Source organism: Salmo salar, chromosome ssa16 (assembly GCF_905237065.1).
Source record: "Salmo salar chromosome ssa16, Ssal_v3.1, whole genome shotgun sequence".
Taxonomy (NCBI): Eukaryota; Metazoa; Chordata; class Actinopteri; order Salmoniformes; family Salmonidae; genus Salmo; species Salmo salar.
This window is the reverse complement of record NC_059457.1, coordinates 94028076-94040575: the sequence shown is the minus strand read 5'-3', so window position 1 is coordinate 94040575 and position 12500 is coordinate 94028076. Positions and strand designations below refer to the sequence as shown.

Below are 12500 nucleotides of genomic sequence, written 5' to 3'. Positions count from 1 at the left end.
GTGAATGCATACATTTCATACTTTCCCCCCCGTACTGGTCCCCCCCGTGGGAATCGAACCCACAACCCTGGCGTTGCAAACACCATGCTCTACCAACAGAGCCACACGGGACTAAAATGGGACAAACAACCAATTGAGAATGCATGCAGAATGTGTACAACGTAAAACCCCAAACAATGCGTACAGAGCAAAATTAGGACTATACCAACTACTTAACAAAATCCAGAAGAGAGCTGTTAAATTCTACAACCACCTAAAAGGAAGAGATGCCCACACATTCTACCACAAAGCCATCACCTACAGAGAGATGAACCTGGAGAAGAGTCCCCTCAGCAAGCTGGTCCTGGGGCCTCTGTTCACAAACAGACCCCACAGAGCCCCAGGACAGCAACACAATTAGACACCAACCAATTAGACCCAACCACATTATGAGAAATCAAAAATATAATTACTTGACACAATGGAAAGAATTAATAAAAAAAACTGTGAAAACTAGAATGCTATTTGTCCCTAAACAGAGAGCACAACGTGGCAGAATACCTGACCACTGGGACTGACCCAAACTTAAGGAAAGCTTTGGCTATGTACAGACTCAGTGAGCATAGCCTTGCTATTGAGAAAGGTCGCCGTAGGCAGACCTGGCTCTCAAGAGAAGACAGGCTATGTGCAACACTGCCCACAAAATGAGGTGGAAACTGAGCTGCACTTCCTAACCTCCTGCCCAAATGTATGACCATATTAGAGACACATATTTCCCTCAGATTACACAGATACACAAAGAATTAGAAAACAAATCCAATACACACAGAGAGAATTACAAACCATGTATCACTTTATTTCTCTTCCCCAACTATTAATACTACAACTATTAGTACTACAACTATTAGTACTACACCTATTAGTACTACACCTATTATTACTACAGCTATTATTACTACACCTATTAGTACTACACCTATTCATACTACACCTATTCATACTACACCTATTCATACTACAACTATTCATACTACAACTATTAGTACTACAACTATTAGTACTACAATTATTCATACTACAACTATTAGTACTACAATTATTAGTACTACAACTATTAGTACTACAATTATTCATACTACAACTATTAGTACTACAATTATTAGTACTACAACTATTAGTACTACAACTATTCATACTACAACTATTAGTACTACACCTATTAGTACTACACCTATTAGTATTACACCTATTAGTACTACAACTATTAGTACTTCAACTATTCATACTACAACTATCAGTACTACAACTATTAGTACTACAGCTATTATTACTACAACTATTAGTACTACACCTATTAATACTACACCTATTAATACTACAACTATTCATACTACACCTATTCATACTACAACTATTAGTACTACACCTATCAGTACTACAACTATTAGTACTACACCTATTATTACTACAACTATTAATACTACACCTATTCATACTACACCTATTCATACTACAACTATTAGTACTACACCTATCAGTACTACAACTATTAGTACTACAACTATTAGTACTACACCTATCAGTACTACAACTATTAGTACTACACCTATTAGTACTACAACTATTAGTACTACAACTATTTTGCTAAAACACTGTACATAGCTGATAATATAACACTGGAAATGTCTTTCTCATTTTGATTTACTGTTAATTTCAAATTATTTGTTTTTTATGTTGTTTTGGGTCTTCTCACTTTAGCAATGTAAACATGTTTCCCATGTAAATAAAGACCGTTTCAATTGAGAGAGAGGGGCAGAGAGAGGGAGAGAGAGAGAGAGAGAGAGAGAGGGGGAGAAAGAGGGAGAGAGACAGAGAGAGAGAGAGAGAGAGAGAGAGAAAGAGGGGGAGAAAGAGGGAGAGAGACAGAGAGAGACAGAGAGAGAGAGAGAGAGAGGGGAGAGAGGGAGAGAGAGGGAGACAGAGAGAGAGAGAGATAGGGAAAGAGAGAGAGAGAGAGAGAGAGAAAGAGAGAGCGAGAGAGAGAGGGAGAGAAAGACAGACAGAGAGAGATGGGGAGAGAGGGGGAGAGAGAGATGGGGAGAGAGAGAGAGGGGGAGAGAGAGGGAGACAGAGACAGAGAGAGAATAATCAAGATACTAAGAAAGTCCATTTTGTATTACCCAATGATGAAACCAAACCAACCCTCTTTCCTCACACACACACATGTCTGCACTCTTACAAGGAAAGGTGCTATCTAGAATCTTGAAGGGTTCTTCGGCTGTCCCCATAGCAGAACCCTTAGAAGAACCCTTTTTGGTTGCAGGTAGAACCCTTTCTACAGAGGGTTCTACATGGAACCCAAATGAGTTCTACTTGGAACCAAAAAGGGTTCTACCTGGACAGCTGAGGAGAAGCCTTTCGGAACCCTTTTGTTCTAAGAATGTGGGTCTCTGGGTCAGACAGACCTTTGTTTACCCCAAATTAAACTTTTATTTTGTTGGTTTCCAGGAAGACTTACCCAAACAAAAAACAAATCCCAGACCGCCTCTCTCTCTCTCTCTCTCTCTCTCTCTCTCTCTCTCTCTCTCTCTCTCTCTCTCTCTCTCTCTCTCTCTCTCTCCTCTCTCTCTCTCTCTCTCTCTCTCTCTTCTCTCTCTCTCTCTCTCTCTCTCTCTCTCTCTCTCTCTCTCTCTCTCTCTCTCTCTCTCTCTCTCTCTCTCTCTCTCTCTCTCTCTCTCTCTCTCTCTCTCTCTCTCTCTCTCTCTCTCTCTCTCTCTCTCTCTCTCTCTCTCTCTCTCTCTCGAGCCTAGTGCTTTATTTGGGTTTTTCTGGGACATTTCTAAAGTGAAAGTACATCCAAATAATGCTGAATCAGTTGCATACAATCATTTGTGCTGATTTAAATTGAATCCATTTTCCAACCCATCCCTAACATAAGACCTGTGTTGAAACCAAATAAGAATAGCAAATAATATATGAAAGAAAATGTCTTGGGACCACAACTCCTGCTTGTTTGGACAACCTGACTCCTAGAGGAGATGATTCACAACTCCTGCTTGTTTGGACAACCTGACTCCTAGAGGAGATGATTAACAACTCCTGCTTGTTTGGACAACCTGACTCCTAGAGGAGATGATTCACAACTCCTGCTTGTTTGGACAACCTGACTCCTAGAGGAGATGATTCACAACTCCTGCTTGTTTGGACAACCTGACTCCTAGAGGGGATGATTCACAACTCCAGCTTGTTTGGACCAAGTGACTCCTAGAGGGGATGATTCACAACTCCTGCTTGTTTGGACAACCTGACTCCTAGAGGGGATGATTCACAACTCCTGCTTGTTTGGACCAAGTGACTCCTAGAGGGGATGATTCACAACTCCTGCTTGTTTGGACCAAGTGACTCCCTAGAGGGGATGATTCACAACTCCTGCTTGTTTGGACAACCTGACTCCTAGATGGCATGATTCACAATTCCTGCTTGTTTGGACCAAGTGACTCCCAGAGGGGGATGATTCACAACTCCTGCTTGTTTGGACCAAGTGACTCCCAGAGGGGGATGATTCACAGCTCCTGCTTGTTTGGATCAAGTGACTCCAAGAGGGGCATGATTCACAATTCCTGCTTGTTTGGATCAAGTGACTCCCAGAGGGGGATGATTCACAACTCCTGCTTGTTTGGACCAAGTGACTCCCAGAGGGGGATGATTCACAACTCCTGCTTGTTTGGATCAAGTGACTCCAAGAGGGGCATGATTCACAATTCCTGCTTGTTTGGATCAAGTGACTCCAAGAGGGGATGATTCACAACATGATTCTGTAACAAGCTGTATTTAGCTGTGTTCTGTAACAACGATGTCCAGTATGTTACATCCCTGATGTGTACGCTAATCTTCCATTCCTCTCAGTCAGGACCCATTCAGAGGACAGGAGTTCAGTCAGGACCCATTCAGAGGTCAGGAGTTCAGTCAGGACCCATTTAGAGGTCAGGAGTTCAGTCAGGACCCATTTAGAGGTCAGGAGTTCAGTCAGGAACCATTTAGAGGTCAGGAGTTCAGTCAGGAACCATTTAGAGGTCAGGAGTTCAGTCAGGACCCATTCAGAGGTCAGGAGTTCAGTCAGGACCCATTTAGAGGTCAGGAGTTCAGTCAGGACCCATTTAGAGGTCAGGAGTTCAGTCAGGAACCATTTAGAGGTCAGGAGTTCAGTCAGGAACCATTTAGAGGTCAGGAGTTCAGTTAGGACCCATTTAGAGGTCAGGAGTTCATTAACACAAACATTAATAGACTGTTCATAAACTGTTCATAGACTGTTCATAGACTGGCCATGTTTCATTGCTTTACTGTAAAGAAAAAGCATACAGTATAACGGTAACCTGGGCAACAGTGTCTTCCACATGAGTTAGTGCCATGTGCATGTCGGTCTGTCTGTGTGTCTGTGAGGTAAACCATGTTATCATTAACATAGACAGAGATTGTGGAATAAAATGAGATGACAGTTCTCCTGCATGCAGTTAGCTACAGATCTACTGACCCTGGCATGCTATTAGTGTGTGTATGTATATCTCTGTCTGTCTCTGTCTCTCTCTCTCTCTCTCTCTCTCTCTCTCTCTCTCTCTCTCTCTCTCTCTCTCTCTCTCTCTCTCTCTCTCTCTCTCTCTCTCTCTCTCTCTCTCTCTCTCTCTCTCTCTCTCTCTCTCTCTCTCTCTCTCTCTCTCTCGAGCCTAGTGCTTTATTTGGGTTTTTCTGGGACATTTCTAAAGTGAAAGTACATCCAAATAATGCTGAATCAGTTGCATACAATCATTTGTGCTGATTTAAATTGAATCCATTTTCCAACCCATCCCTAACATAAGACCTGTGTTGAAACCAAATAAGAATAGCAAATAATATATGAAAGAAAATGTCTTGGGACCACAACTCCTGCTTGTTTGGACAACCTGACTCCTAGAGGAGATGATTCACAACTCCTGCTTGTTTGGACAACCTGACTCCTAGAGGAGATGATTCACAACTCCAGCTTGTTTGGACCAAGTGACTCCTAGAGGGGATGATTCACAACTCCTGCTTGTTTGGACAACCTGACTCCTAGAGGGGATGATTCACAACTCCTGCTTGTTTGGACCAAGTGACTCCTAGAGGGGATGATTCACAACTCCTGCTTGTTTGGACCAAGTGACTCCTAGAGGGGATGATTCACAACTCCTGCTTGTTTGGACAACCTGACTCCTAGATGGCATGATTCACAATTCCTGCTTGTTTGGACCAAGTGACTCCCAGAGGGGGATGATTCACAACTCCTGCTTGTTTGGACCAAGTGACTCCCAGAGGGGGATGATTCACAGCTCCTGCTTGTTTGGATCAAGTGACTCCAAGAGGGGCATGATTCACAATTCCTGCTTGTTTGGATCAAGTGACTCCCAGAGGGGGATGATTCACAACTCCTGCTTGTTTGGACCAAGTGACTCCCAGAGGGGGATGATTCACAACTCCTGCTTGTTTGGATCAAGTGACTCCAAGAGGGGCATGATTCACAATTCCTGCTTGTTTGGATCAAGTGACTCCAAGAGGGGATGATTCACAACATGATTCTGTAACAAGCTGTATTTAGCTGTGTTCTGTAACAACGATGTCCAGTATGTTACATCCCCTGATGTGTACGCTAATCTTCCATTCCTCTCAGTCAGGACCCATTCAGAGGACAGGAGTTCAGTCAGGACCCATTCAGAGGTCAGGGAGTTCAGTCAGGACCCATTTAGAGGTCAGGAGTTCAGTCAGGACCCATTTAGAGGTCAGGAGTTCAGTCAGGAACCATTTAGAGGTCAGGAGTTCAGTCAGGAACCATTTAGAGGTCAGGAGTTCAGTCAGGACCCATTCAGAGGTCAGGAGTTCAGTCAGGACCCATTTAGAGGTCAGGAGTTCAGTCAGGACCCATTTAGAGGTCAGGAGTTCAGTCAGGAACCATTTAGAGGTCAGGAGTTCAGTCAGGAACCATTTAGAGGTCAGGAGTTCAGTTAGGACCCATTTAGAGGTCAGGAGTTCATTAACACAAACATTAATAGACTGTTCATAAACTGTTCATAGACTGGCCATGTTTCATTGCTTTACTGTAAAGAAACTGACCCTGGCATGCTATTAGTGTGTGTATGTATATCTCTGTCTGTCTCTGTCTCTGTCTCTGTCTCTCTCTCTCTCTCTCTCTCTCTCTCTCTCTCTCTCTCTCTCTCTCTCTCTCTCTCTCTCTCTCTCTCTCTCTCTCTCTCTCTCTCTCTCTCTCTCTCTCTCTCTCTCTCTCTCTCTCTCTCTCTCTCTCTCTCTCTCTCTCTCTCTCTCTCTCTCTCTCTCTCTCTCTCTCTCTCTCTCTCTCTCTCTCTCTCTCTCTCTCTCTCTCTCTCTCTCTCTCTCTCTCTCTTCTTCCCCCTGACGTTTTATCAGGAGATGACAATAAGCATTGCAGATGGTCTCCCTCCACCTGCCTTCCTTACCCAGCAGGGAGAATATAGTGAAGACAGCACAATCACTGAATATTCTCAGAAGCTGTAAATAATAGCAGGGCCAAACTGTATTACTGAAGATAACAAGATACATAGTGGTATGTCTGTCACTTCCTCACTTCCCCCTTCCCTCACTTCCCCCCTTCCCTCACTTCCTCCCTTCCCTCACTTCCTCCCTTTCCTCACTTCCCCCTTTCCTCACTTCCCCCTTTCCTCACTTCCCTTCCCCCTCCCTTCCATTCCAACTTCCTTCTCCCCCACCCTTCCCTCTCCCTTCCCTCCCTTCACCCTTCCCTTCTCCCCCTCCTTTCCCTTCCCTTCTCCCCCCTCCTTTCTCTTCCCCTCCCTCCCACCCTCTCCTCCCTTCCCTTCCCTCCCTCTCCCCATCCCCCCAGTTGAAGATCTAATGGACCCTGTATATCCTCATTGCAGAGTCTGTCCACTTCCCACCAGAGGCCATCACACAGAGACATTAAAATTCCCACCTGCCTTCCACAGGTCTGAGATGAGGCAGCGGAGAACGGCTTGGCTGAAAGCACCTCATTCTACAATTCATTCTACAACTCATTCTACAACTCATTCTACAACTCATGCTGGAACTCATGCTGGAACTCATGCTGGAACTCATTCTGGAACTCATTCTACAACTCATTCTACAACTCATTCTGGAACTCATTCTACAACTCATTCTACAACTCATTCTACAGCTCATTCTGGAACTCATTCTGGAACTCATTCTACAACTCATTCTGGAACTCATTCTGGAACTCATTCTGGAACTCATTCTACAACTCATTCTACAACTCATTCTACAACTCATTCTACAGCTCATTCTGGAACTCATTCTGGAACTCATTCTACAACTCATTCTGGTACTCATTCTGGAACTCATTCTACAACTCATTCTGGAACTCATTCTGGAACTCATTCTGGAACTCATTCTGGAACTCATTCTGGTACTCATTCTGGAACTCATTCTGGAACTCATTCTGGAACTCATTCTACAACTCATTCTGGAACTCATTCTACAACTCATTCTACAACTCATTCTGGAACTCATTCTGGAACTCATTCTGGAACTCATTCTACAACTCATTCTACAACTCATTCTACAGCTCATTCTGGAACTCATTCTGGAACTCATTCTGGTACTCATTCTGGAACTCATTCTGGAACTCATTCTACAACTCATTCTGGAACTCATTCTGGTACTCATTCTGGAACTCATTCTGGAACTCATTCTGGTACTCATTCTGGAACTCATTCTGGAACTCATTCTGGAACTCATTCTGGAACTCATTCTACAACTCATTCTGGAACTCATTCTACAACTCATTCTGGAACTCATTCTGGAACTCATTCTGGAACTCATTCTACAACTCATTCTGGAACTCATTCTGGAACTCATTCTGGAACTCATTCTGGAACTCATTCTACAACTCATTTTGGAACTCATTCTACAACTCATTCTGGAACTCATTCTACAACTCATTCTGGAACTCATTCTACAACTCATTCTGGAACTCATTCTACAACTCATTCTGGTACTCATTCTGGAACTCATTCTACAACTCTTTCTGGAACTAAATCCTCCTCCTGAATGGAACTCAATGAAACAACTCCAAGACAGACACCAAAATACTGGTAGACCCTACAAACAAAGCAGGTGTGATGAATCCAGCCAAGTGTTAATAACGTACCCTCTATGACCCGCCGCTAACTGAGCAGGCCTTTAGGCATGTATAGCTAAAGGCTCCTTGGTTGGTTGTGCTCATCCCCAATGGGAATCATCTTGCTAATGCCTCGCGTCATGCACCACTACACAAGGTAAGGTCCTTCTCCTCTCAACTCAGCTGTTTTACAAAGCCAAGCTCACTGGAGCAAAATCCTCCCCCTGAAAACATTCTATCAGATATTAATTCCAGGTTCTGTGTGGGGAGAGGAGAGCAGAATGGGTGGGTGGGTGTCAGTATTATAGGTATCGTCCCAAATGTCATCCCCGTTCCCTATATAGTGCACTACTTGTGACCGGGGCACTATATAGGGAATAGGGTGCCATTTGGGATGCAAACCCTAAGACTTTTCCCTCTACAACATGGTGGAATAACTAGGCTGATTTATCAGGTTTTTGTTCCTCAGGGGACACGGAGAGGGGATGAGGGGAGAGCGAGAGTGAAATGATTTGAGCGTTCGTTAAAACAGAAAGAGAAAAGGATGAAATTTGCTGCATATAACAAAAAAAAAAAGCTGTTTTCCTGATTCTGTAAGTGGTCGGCGTTGTGCAGCTAAAAACAGACCTCCCTCCATCTTCTGCCAGTTTGCTACCTATGGCCCAGCTAGCTGTCTGAATCTCACTGGACCCTTATGATCACTCGGCTAAGCATGCCTCTCCTTAATGTAAATATGCCTTGTCCATTGCTGTTCTGGTTAGTGTTTATTGGCTTATTTCACTGTAGAGCCTCTAGCCCTGCTCATTATACCTTATCCAACCTCTCAGTTCCTCCACCCACACATGCTATGACATCTTCTGGTTTCAATGATGTTTCTAGAGACAATATCTCTCTCATAATCACTAAATGCCTAGGTTTACCTCCACTGTATTCACATCCTACCATACCTTTGTCTGTACATTATACCTTGAAGCTATTTTATCGCCCCCAGAAACCTGCTCCTTTTACTCTCTATTCCGGACGTCATGGACGACCAATTAGCTTTTAGCCATACCCTTATCCTACTCATTTACATTTTAGTCATTTAGCAGACGCTCTTATCCAGAGCTACTTACAGTAATGAATGCATACATTTCATTTCATGCATTTTTTTGTACTGGTCCCCAGTGGGAATCAAACCCACAACCCTGGCGTTGCACACACCATGCTCTAGCAACTGAGCCACACTCCTCCTCTGTTCCTCTGTTGATGTAGTGGTTATTCCAGGCCCTGCAGTGCCTGGCTCCACTCCTATTCCCCCAGGTGCTCTCATTTGTTGACTTCTGTAACCGTAAAAGCTTTGGTTTCATGCATGTTAACATTAGAAGCCTCCTCCCTAAGTTTGTTTTATTCACTGCTTTAGCACGCTCTGCCAAAACGGATGTCCTAGCCGTGTCTGAATCCTGGCTTAGGAAGTCCACCAAAAACTCTAAAATCTTCATCCCTAACTACAACATTTTCAGACAAGATAGAACGGCAAAAGGGGCCGGTGTTGCAATCTACTGCAGAGATAGCCTGCAGAGTTCTGTCCTACTATCCAGGTCTGTACCCAAACAATTTGAACTTCTACTTTTAAAAATCCATCTCTCTAAAAACAAGTCTCTCACCGTTGCCGCCTGCTATAGACCACCCTCAGCCCCCAGCTGTGCTCTGGACACCATATGTGAACTGATTGCCCCCCATCTATCTTCTGAGCTCGTGCTACTAGGTGACCTAAACTGGGACATGCTTAACACCCCAGCCATCCTACAATCTAAGCTTGATGCCCTCAATCTCACACAAATTAACAATGAACCTACCAGGTACAACCCCAAAGCCGTAAACACGGGCACCCTCATAGATATCATCCTAACCAACTTGCCCTCTAAATACACCTCTCCGTAATGGGTCAGCGGTCAAACGACCTCCACTCATCACTGTCAAACGCTCCCTGAAACACTTCAGCGAGCAAGCCTTTCTAATCGACATGACCCGGGTATCCTGGAAGGATATTGATCTCATCCCGTCAGTAGAGGATGCCTGGATATTTTTTTTAAATGCCTTCCTCACCATCTTAAATAAGCATGCCTCATTCAAGAAATGTAGAACCAGGAACAGATAAAGCCCTTGGTTCTCTCCAGACCTGACTGCCCTTAACCAACACAAAAACATCCTGTGGCGTTCTGCATTAGCATCGACAGCCCCCATGATATGCAACTTTTCAGGGAAGTTAGAAACCAATATACACAGGCAGTTAGAAAAGCCAAGGCTAGCTTTTTCAAGCAGAAATTTGCTTCCTGCAACACAAACTCAAAAACGTTCTGGGACACTGTAAAGTCCATGGAGAATAAGAGCACCTCCTCCCAGCTGCCCACTGCACTGAGGATAGGAAACTCTGTCACCACCAATAAATCCACTATAATTGAGAATATCAGTAAGTATTTTTCTACGGCTGGCCATGCTTTCCACCTGGCTACCCCTACCGTGGTCAACAGCACTGTACCCCCCACAGCTACTCGCCCAAGCCTCCCACATTTCTCCTTCACCCAAATCCAGTCAGCTGAAGTTCTGAAAGAGCTGCAAAATCTGGACCCCTACAAATCAGCTGGGCTAGACAATCTGGACCCTTTCTTTCTAAAATTATCTGCCGAAATTGTTGCAACCCCTATTACTAGCCTGTTCAACCTCTCTTTCGTGTCGTCTGAGATTCCCAAAGATTGGAAAGCAGCTGCTGTCATCCCCCTCTTCAAAGGAGGGGACACTCTAGACCCAAACTGCTACAGACCTATATCTATCCTACCCTGCCTTTCTAAGGTCTTCGAAAGCCAAGTCAACAAACAGATTACCGACCATTTCGAATCCCAACGCACCTTCTCCGCTATGCAATCTGGTTTCAGAGCTGGTCATGGGTGCACCTCAGCCACGCTCAAGGTCCTAAACGATATCGTAACCGCCATCGATAAGAAACAATACTGTGCTGCCGTATTCATCGACCTGGCCAAGGCTTTCGACTCTGTCAATCACCACATCCTCATCGGCAGACTCAACAGCCTTGGTTTCTCAAATGACTGCCTCGCCTGGTTCACCAACTACTTCTCTGATAGAGTTCAGTGTGTCAAATCGGAGGGCCTGTTGTCCGGACCTCTGGCAGTCTCTATGGGGGTGCCACAGGGTTCAATTCTTGGGCCAACTCTTTTCTCTGTATACATCAATGATGTCGCTCTTGCTGCTGGTGAGTCTCTGATCCACCTTTACGCAGACGACACCATTCTGTATACTTCTGGCCCTTCTCTGGACACTGTTTTAACAACCCTCCAGACGAGCTTCAATGCCATACAACTCTCCTTCCGTGGCTTCCAACTGCTCTTAAATACAAGTAAAACTAAATGCACGCTCTTCAACCGATCGCTGCCTGCACCTGCCCGCCTGTCCAGCATCACTACTCTGGACGGTTCTGACTTAGAATATGTGGACAACTACAAATACCTAGGTGTCTGGTTAGACTGTAAACTCTCCTTCCAGACTCACATCAAACATCTCCAATCCAAAATTAAATCTAGAATCGGCTTCCTATTTCGCAACAAAGCATCCTTCACTCATGCTGCCAAACATACCCTTGTAAAACTGACCATCCTACCGATCCTCGACTTCGGCGATGTCATTTACAAAATAGCCTCCAACACTCTACTTAATAAACTGGATGCAGTCTATCACAGTGCCATCCGTTTTGTCACCAAAGCCCCATATACTACCCACCACTGCGACCTGTACGCTCTCGTTGTCTGGCCCTCGCTTCATAATCGTCGCCAAACCCACTGGCTCCAGGTCATCTACAAGACCCTGCTAGGTAAAGTCCCCCCTTATCTCCGCTCACTGGTCACCATAGCAGCACCCACCCGTAGCACGCGCTCCAGCAGGTATATCTCTCTGGTCACCCCTAAAGCCAATTCCTCCTTTGGCCGTCTCTCTTTCCAGTTCTCTGCTGCCAATGACTGGAACGAACTACAAAAATCTCTGAAACTGGAAACACTTATCTCCCTCACTAGTTTTAAGCACCAGCTGTCAGAGCAGCTCACAGATTACTGCACCTGTACATAGCCCATCTATATTTTAGCCCAAACAACTACCTCTTCCCCTACTGTATTTATTTATTTTGCTCCTTTGCACCCCATTATTTCTATTTCTACTTTGCTCTTTCTTCCACTACAAATCTACCATTCCAGTGTTTTACTTGCTATATTGTATTTACTTACCACCATGGCCTATTTATTGCCTTTACCTCCCTTATCTCACCTCATTTGCTCACATTGTATATAGACTTATTTTTCTACTGTATTATTGA

At 44.4% G+C, this 12500-nt stretch overlaps 1 pseudogene; it reads right to left on the bottom strand.

The window, feature by feature from the left end:
- The window catches only part of LOC106575017 (ephrin type-A receptor 6-like), a 189851-nt pseudogene that overhangs the window by 102642 nt on the left and 74709 nt on the right, over positions 1-12500 (bottom strand).